Source organism: Echinops telfairi, unplaced genomic scaffold (assembly GCF_000313985.2).
Source record: "Echinops telfairi isolate 266 unplaced genomic scaffold, ASM31398v2 ScPeMD7_7419;HRSCAF=8457, whole genome shotgun sequence".
NCBI lineage: Eukaryota > Metazoa > Chordata > Mammalia > Afrosoricida > Tenrecidae > Echinops > Echinops telfairi.
Genome location: NW_022111319.1, coordinates 2,556,457 through 2,565,842, shown reverse-complemented (window position 1 = coordinate 2,565,842; position 9,386 = coordinate 2,556,457). Strand labels below are relative to the sequence as shown.

Sequence of the window (9,386 nt, the reverse complement as noted above, 5' to 3'; positions counted from 1 at the left end):
CGAGACACTTAGAGGCAAGGATGGTGAGATTTTGTCTATGTACTTTGGACATGTTGTCTGGAGAGACCAGTCTTGGAGAGTAGCAAAACAGAGGAAAACCTTCAAGTACATAAATTAACAGTGGCAGCCAAAATGGGCCTGTGAGGATGGCTATGAATTATAACTGACTCTACAGCACCTACCAAGATAGACCAGGTACTACAAGTATTCTTCAACTGTATGCACCAATCACTCAAAGAAGTGACGAATAAATTAAAGAATTATCTCAGATTCTAAAGTCTGAAATAGATCGATCTTGCAATCAAGATGTATTGATAATTACTTGTGATTGGATAATTACTTGTGATTGGAATGAAAAGTTAGAAAGAAGAAGGCTTAGTGGTTGAAAATGTTGGCTTTCGGTGATAGAGACAAAGATGGAGATGGCATTATGAAATGTCTCAAAACTATCAACATCCATGTAGATATGTCATTACAATATTATAAAGAGTGATTACACAAGTGGACTTCTCCAGATGGACCACACAGAAATCAAACTGACTACACCTGTGGGAAGAGATGATGGAGCAGCTCAATAGCAGCTGCTGAAACAAGGTCAGGGGCCAACTATAAAACACACCATTAATTACTTGGATGCAAGTTTAGGTTGAAGCTGAAGAATATTCAAACAAATCTACAAGAACCAAAATAAAACTTTGGGTATATCTCACTTGAGTTTAGAGAAAATTGTAAGAATAGATTTGACATATTGAACACTAAAATCCTAAAACTAGGTGAGTTGTGAGATTAAAAACAAGATTATCATACAGTATTTGTCCTTCTGTGATTAACTAACTTCACTCTGCATGTCTTCCTGATCCCTCCTTGTCAGGAGCTGTTTCATGGTTTCATCACTCTTTTTAGGGATGTGTAGTATTCCATTGTGCGCATATAGCAGAGGGTTTTTGTTGTTGTTGTTGCTTTTTAATTAAATCTTCTACTGATTGGAGTTTAGGCTCTTTCCCACTTCTTGCTACTGTGAACTGTGCTGCAATGAACATAGAGAGGGGACCATACATCTGTCTGTGGTTTGCTTCTTATTTCTTTGGGGTTGTGTTATTACTGGATTATATGCTATTTCAATTGCCATCTGTTTTAGGAATCACTATATCATTTTCCACAGTGACTGTATGTATTTACAAGCCCATCAGCAGTGAATATGGGTTCCAATCTCATTACACCCGCTCCAACATTGGTTGTTTTCAGATTTTTAAAATTGGGCTGTAGCTAAGGATGCTAGATGATATTTCATGGTTGTTTTGACTTGCATTTTCTGGATGGCTAGTGAACAACACTATTTCCTCATGTGTTTATTAGCTATTAGAGTGTCATCCGTTGTGAATCGTCTGTTCAGGTCCTTTGCCCACCTTCTCAGAGGTTGTTAGTTTTTCTCTTGTTATAGGCTTGTCATATACTGCAGATAAGCAGCAGGATGGGCATAAGCTCAGGCTTTCAGGACATCCAGTCTTCTGGCCAGGGTACCCAGGCATCTTGTTAGAGAGCCTGACTGGCATCAATGAACCATACACCATCTTCTATGTTATACGTATATCTTGAAGGTCACTTTGCTGCAGGGTACCTCACATCAGCTGGGATAAAATTGTTAAAGGAGCATAAAGGGATGTTGCCTACTGCATGGCTGCCATGCAAAGCTATGAGTCGGTCCCCATAGATAGCCCTATCAGAGAGATGAGGGATACTGATGGAAAAATTGTGTCAGGAAAGGAGAAAGGGAGAAAACACGTCTGGGGGACACAAATGCATGTCTGTTGGTAGGAAAAGATGGAGGAACAAACTCCAGTTGGTGGGGGAGAATGAAAATGCTTTGGGGGAATCTAGAGATGAAGAGTATCCATGCACTGTCTGGGTCACATTGACCCGGGCTTCTGGGTGCATCCTGGGGACCTAGGCCGGGTGCCCTGGAACACTTAGCCATTAAATCCTGGATCTTCAAGGCACACAGCATGCTCCAAAGGCTTTATCAATGAGATCCAAAAGTCCACTGGGTGAATGGGACTCTACCTCACACACTTGTAACCCAAGGACTTATGTCAAGGAGTTCAGGAAGGAAATAAATGCTTTAAAACGGATATGGGAACATTTGTATAATACTCCTTGTTGTGATTGAACTATGAAATGATATGATATCTGTATGAACTCCCAATAAAATGGTTTTGAAAAAAAATCAAACATCAAGAAAGTAAGAGCCAGACTGGAAGTGCCGTACTCTCACTGATATTCCTCAGTTGAGTCTCAGCCCAGGCGCCTTCAAGATACCAGCCTATCATTCCTCTATCATTGACTGGGACACAAAACTCATTGGAAACATGGCCCTGCTACCTATCAGAAGTCAGTTCAAAGGATGAGTCCCTCAAGAGACAAAAGATACATATATTGTCCATGAGGCTATCTTTTAGTTCAAGGTGAACGTTTTCTTCCAAAACATTGAAATGAAAAATGAAGCAGACAGGACCTTCATATGTATCACTCCCTACAGTTCTGAATGCCTAAGGAAACTGCAGAAGTGCAATTCCAAAGCCAAGGTGAGAAAGAAGTTACACACTGGGTATCACTACCTTCCTCATTCCTAGAAAGCCCAGGTTTCCACTGAATGTCATTTATGCCAAACCTGAAAGCAAGCAGGAAGATGATATGAAGGCCTATTTGTAGCATTTAAGTCAAGAAACAGGACTGAGACTTCGTGAGAAAATATTTGACCCTCAGAATGACGAACCTAGCAAGTGGTGAACTTGCTTTTTGAAGAGACAGTTCATGAACAAGATACTCTTGGTACCGGAACAGTAGAGGAAGCCTTGACAAATGTTGTCTCCATGGCAGGCAATGGACAGCATTTGACAGCAAGATGTACACAGTTCTTTGCCTTTGTTTCCTAAAGTATGATACGGAAGAAGAAAGAGAGCATGTCTTTATTTGAAACACGTTTTATTGAGAATTTGGGAGAGTATGTAATAGTGGGGAAAGAACAAGCACCTACAAAAGAAAACTAATAACGATAAGCTCAGACTCCTCAGCAGAATCTATACAGTCAAGAAAATGAAGGAATGGCATATATACATTTTTGAAAGAAAAAAAACAACAACTGCTAACCAAGTGCTGATATCTAGCAAAATTATCTCTCAAGTACGAAAGAAAAATAAAGGTATTTCAAGACAAGGGAAAATAAATGAATTAGTAAAAACAAATCAGCATCACCAAAAAGCAGGATTACTATGGACAGAGACTCAATAACAACAGACAAACCTGAGATCACCATAGAGAACAATACCACCCAGAAACCAGTAAAATGAAAACTGCACTCAAAAGAATACAGACTTGGAGAAGGAACAAAGTTGCCAATAAATCCACAAAAATAAGAACAACCCCACCCCTCACATCAAACACAAACACAGCAAAATGACAGAAAGAAATTCCCATGTAACAATAATGACACTGGATGTCAATGGATTATATGCACCAATCAAGAGACAAAGCATAGCAGACTTGATTAGAAAACACAAGATCCCTCTAAAGGCTGCCTACAGGAGACAAACCTTAAACTCAAAGAAAAAAATAAACAAAAAAATCAAAAGATAAAGAAAATTTGCCAAGCATAAAAAAGCAAAAGTGTCAAAAAAAAAGAAAAGTGTCAATATTAATCCCAAATGAAACAGTGAGTAGTGAGAATGGACACTACATAATGATTATAGGATTAAGAGAACAAGAAAAAAGATCTTCAAAATACATCAAACCCTTACAGAGTAATAGAGAAAAACAGACAGCTCAGCAGTAATAAATACCAACCCACCACTCTAAAATAATGACACATCACCAAGAAAGAAACAAAACAGATAAATAACCCAATCAACCAGGTTCACCTCCTAGAAATAAAAAGAGCACCCCACCCAACACCAAAACAGTATACATCCATTGGCAATATACACGGGACATATTCTAGCATAGCCCACATGTTAGGCCACAATGCAAGCCTTAGTAAATTAAGAACATTGGGATTCTACAATTGTTTTCCTCAAATCACAACACTATAAATCTTGAAATCAGCAATAGAAGGAATATGTATATAAAGCCAAACATATGGAGACTGAAAAACATATTATGTAAAAAAGACTGTAATAGATCAACTAAAACATATTATGTAAAAAAGACTGTAATAGATCAACTAAGCGATGAAATGAATAAATTTCTTGAAACAAGAATGATAACACAACATACCAAAATATTTGAGACACAGCAGAAGCAGTTATCAGAGGGTAATTTGTAATAATCAACACACACATAAAAAAGAGGAGAAATCCAAATCAACACTTGAACACATTTCCAAAATCTAGAACAAGAGCAACCGCATAAATCCTCCAAGGTTCACTCATTTTTCATAGACCACATCTAAACACTCATATTTGGAAATCCCATTGATTAAACAGGACTTTACCTTAAAATCTGGTGTCATATATATAAGGAAATAAAATACTCCCTTGGACTTAAGGCTGAAATACTCTAGTGTAAGAATAACCAGCTATCCCAAAGTCATAGATTTGGAGGATATTGGTCTTTGCTTAGGATCCCTTAACTTGAGGATCCCCAATGGATAGTGGCTCAGGACTGCAATACGCCAATTCCATGCTCTCTTTTTGTTTTTAGGGAGAAAGATGAGACTTTCTACTGCCATAAAGAGTTACAGTTTCAGGAATTCACTGGGGCAGTTATACCCTGCCCTATTGGATTGCCAAGAGTCCGAATTGACTCAATGGAAGTGAGTTTGGTTTTTTGGTTTTACTTTTGCATGACATTAAAAAAATACAGCAATATATGGCAATACACTGAAGTAGTGGAAGGCTTCTGCTCATACCCTCCCTCAACACAAGAAAATTTTGTTCTAATAAACTGGCAGTCTGTGATGCTCACCCTTCCAGTACAATCATTGAAGACAAAATGGTTGCATAAGAAATTGTGGGGAAGAAAGCAGATGGTGCATGACTATTAAAAGATATAGCATCTGGGGTCTTAACGTCTTGAAGATAAGCAAGTGGCCACCTAGCAGAGAAGCAACAAGCCCACATGGAAGAAGCATGCCACCTGGTGCAATCTTCGGGTGTTGTTAGGACCAGGTAACAGACACCAGAAGACCCATAACCAACAAACAAACCAAAAAAACCATATTGTTGAGAATGAGGTGGGTTGGAGCAGAGACCCTAAGCCCATCTGTAGACAATGAAACATCCCCCACACAGGGGAGTAACAGGGAAGGGATGAGTCAACCAGGGCACAGTAAAGCACCGATGAAACACACAATATTCCTCTGGTTCCTTGAGGCTTTCTCACCCCCACTATCATGACCCAAGTGCTGCCTCCTACTTTGGACTAGACCAGAGCATGTACACAGGTACAGATAAGAGATAAGAGCTCACGGCACATGGAATCAGGAACGAGAAGGGAAGGGGGAAGGGGGGGAAAGGAGGGGAGGAAGACGGAACTGATTGCAATGATGAACACATAACCACACCCCCCCCTCCAGGGGGCGAACAACAGAAACCATGGGGTAAGGGAGACAGTGGTTGGTGTAAGATGTGAAAATAATAATAATTTATAATTTATCAAGGGGTCATCTGGAGTATAAAAAGAGAAGATGATACTAAAGGCTCAATAGAAAGTAAATGTCTAGAAAAGAATGATGGCAATATATGTATAAATGTTTGAAACAATTGATGTATGGATTATTATAAGAGTTGTAAGAGTCCCCAATAAAATGATCTTTTAATAAAAATTTAAAAATACAACTGACATGATTGTGCCTTTGTGAATGAGCATTATTGAAAGTTTTGCCCTATTTCCAACACTCATTTTTTGTATAATAGTGTCCAGTCTCTTAAGATTTTTATCTATTTAGGTTAACAACCCATGCATTTTGTTCTTAAAAGCTTTCCTATACATGGATACTTTCTTTTTCTTAAGAATATTTATAATTTTATAACACTGGTTAAATTATTGATATTACCAATAGAAGTACAATCCCCATGGGATGATTTAAAATGTTTCCCAATACAAGGATAATGATGTTGCTAAAGTGCAGTAATGGCAGAACAAAAGTTACAGAATGAATTTTGTTCTTCCTTTTGGTTTAGTTTCAATTTGTTGTAGTTTTTCTTATTTTCAACTGTGGATTTTTAATGTTTTATTTTGTTATTGTTATTGTGTCTTTGTTTTTTGTTTTTGTATATTTTCTTTATAGGAAATATAGGATAGGTAAATATATAGACAGTAACTGAATTAATACTTTCTTGGGGCTATGGGAGAGGTAATTGGGGGAAATAAGAAGCTAATAATAATGAGTACAAAAAAAATATCTTATAATGTTTACCGAAGCAGTGATTGCACAACTCTTAATACGTTTATACTACTGAACTGTATGTTATGTGAATTATATGCCAATAAAACTGTCAAAAATTTCAAAGGTCTACAAAAATCAACCAACACACACTGAAAAGTGAGAAATTAGATAATTTCTCTCAAAGATCAAGAAAAAAATTAAGAACGTTCTTTTTCACAACTCTTATTCAACATAGTACTGGAATTCCTAGGTAATTCAATAGACAAGGAAAATAATATTAAAAGTTATTTCCTGGCCTGGGGAAAATAAGTAAAGCTGTCTTAGTTTAAAGATGACATGATTGTTTAAATAGAAAATTAAAATAATTTTATTATAAAAAAGAAATAAGACAAAGCTTTGCATAAGGCAAATATGCTGCACAGTATCTAAACTTTTGAAGAGTAAATATGTCACTTTGAGGAATAAGGTGTGCCTGACCCCAGCCATAGTATTTTAAATTGTTGTATATGTTTATGAAAGTTGTCTAATGAATAAGGAAGACTACAGAAAAATTGATACATTTACAGTGTATGTTAATCCGGGTAGACTAGAAAAACAAATCCATAGAAACTAATATGTGTATAAGATAGAGTTTTATATAAAGGGTAACTGTACCCTTTAAGAAAGCATTCCAACCCAGTCCCATCCAAGCCCATAAGTCTGATATTAGCCCATATGCCCAATACCAATCAATAAAGTCCTCTTCAGACTCATGAGACACATGCAATGATGTCAAATGCAGGACAATCACAGGCCAGTGGGTAGAAAGTCTTTGGATCCAGTGGCGTTATAAACACCTCAGCGCTAGCAGAGGTCTCTATGTGGCTTCTCTGGCTTCAGAGGTCTTGTTGCATCAGGGTAGGTCCATGTGGCTTCTCCAGGTCATGGCACTAGTGTAGTTCCATGTGTCTTTCAATGTCTCCAAGGTAATAAGCAGTCTCTTGCCTCCAAGGAGGAAAAAACAGATTTCCCAGAATGTCAGGAGAAAGCCATGCCCACATAGAAGCCTTATTGGCTATGATCCAATTGACAGACTAGATTCCACCCCTTCACTCTTAATCCTCTCAAGTCCCAAATTGACACCAGATTATATAACTACCACAGACCAGCCCTTGTCAATTTGACACTTTCACATAATTCTTTAGCCAATATTATTTTCAAACAAACAATATTAAAATCATATCTGTACCTAACAGGATAAAACTAAAATGCATACAATTCAATATATGCCATCCTCATTTAAACATAAAATTCTATAAACAAACAAAACAAAAAATATCCTATGCCCCATCTCAGTGCTGGCAGGGGTCTCTATGTGGTTTCTCCAGCTTCAGAGGTCGCTTACATCAGGGTAGGTCCAGATTACAAAACTACCACACATTATAATATTGTAAAGACCCTGAACTGGCAGAAGAAGAAGCAAATCTATCTTCAAAGAGGTATATTTAGAATACACCTTAGGAGCAAGGATAGTAAGATTTCATTTCATGCTGTAGGGTCATTTATGAGGAAACACCTATTCCTGCAGAAGGGCATCATGTTTGATAGAGTTTCAACTAAAAAAAGAAAGACCTTCAATGGGGTGGATTGACATAGTGGCTTCAATACTTAGATCAAGCATAACATTAGTGAGAATGGTGCAGAATTGGACAGGGTTTATTTCTGTTGTATATAGGGATATTGATTTATATTTTTAGTGATATCTCTGCCTCGTTTGGGTATCAGGATTATGCTTGATTCATAAAAATAATGTGGGAGTTTTCTTTTTAAACATCTTGGTTTTAATATTGTGCATATTGGTCTTTATAGCACAACAAGTAAATATATGAAAATATTCCTATTTTCATGCACAGGTATTCAGTTATTACACCATTTACAAATTACCATGGACAACGTAATCCTTTGCACTAATGTACATTCATTTGGATAGCCATAATTAAATGAATATTAAATCAAGCAAAAAAAAACACCTCTATATTCACTATGCTCCAGATGACTAATAGGCGGTAAAGTTTAGAGTTTTTTTAAAAAAAATTTAATTCTCTTATTTTCGTTATAGTGGCATCTTTTGTATATGTGGTGTGCAATTGAAACCTGAGGAATGCATTCTCTAATCATAGCAAATAAAATTCACAAACAAGACACATGCACATACTTTTTTCAGGCCTAATTTTTCATGTCATTAATGAAAATGCTTTTAGGCACCAACTCTAAAATTCTGTCTTCAAAGGTAAGTTACAAAGTTTAAAAAAAGAGAGGTCCGTTGTATATGTATATATATGTATATTTTTTCACAGTCAAATTCCAGCAACATGAACGCTAAAAATTATATTAAATTTCTTAGCAGCCCCACATCCATTATCAATAGCCACTTTTGGGGCCAGCAGCTCCTCTATTTTCCTCCTTGTTTCTATGAATCCTTGCCATTCACCATCTTCCTTTCTGAATTTGGAAATTTTCAATTCTTTTATGTACTCAGAGTTAGTTTGAATAAAATTAGTGTAATTCCTCTGAATTTACCTGTAAAGACATCTGGGCTCAGAACTTTTTCCCTTAGAGATTTTTTTAATGATCTGAACAACTTATTTGATTGTGATGGGCCTATTCTTTTTCTAATCCAGTCAGTGTTGTTTTAGGTAGATGGTGTATTGCTAAAAATTTGTTCACTCCTTCAAGGTTTCAAAATTGTCAAAGTATAATTCTCCATAGTATTCTATTATTAGTCCTTTCATTAAAAAAAGTCAAGCAGAGGAGAGAAGACAAACAATATCAGGATAGAAGTAATTTAATAACCAAATTGTAAGGAATGAGCAAACAAAAGTAGAAGAAAAATAAATCTAAGAATACAATAAGGAAAATTATGGACTGGGAAACGGAAAAGTGAAAAAAAAGTGAATAGTAAAGAGAGAATCTAAGAGTAAAGAAAAGATGGGAAACGAATAGAGGAAAAAAGGTCAATCAACAA

At 36.6% G+C, this 9,386-nt stretch overlaps 1 pseudogene; it reads left to right on the top strand.

Moving 5' to 3' along the window:
• The window catches only part of LOC101663031, a 29,527-nt pseudogene extending 26,683 nt beyond the window's left edge, over positions 1-2,844 (top strand).
• Positions 2,845-9,386: the final 6,542 nt, after the last annotated feature.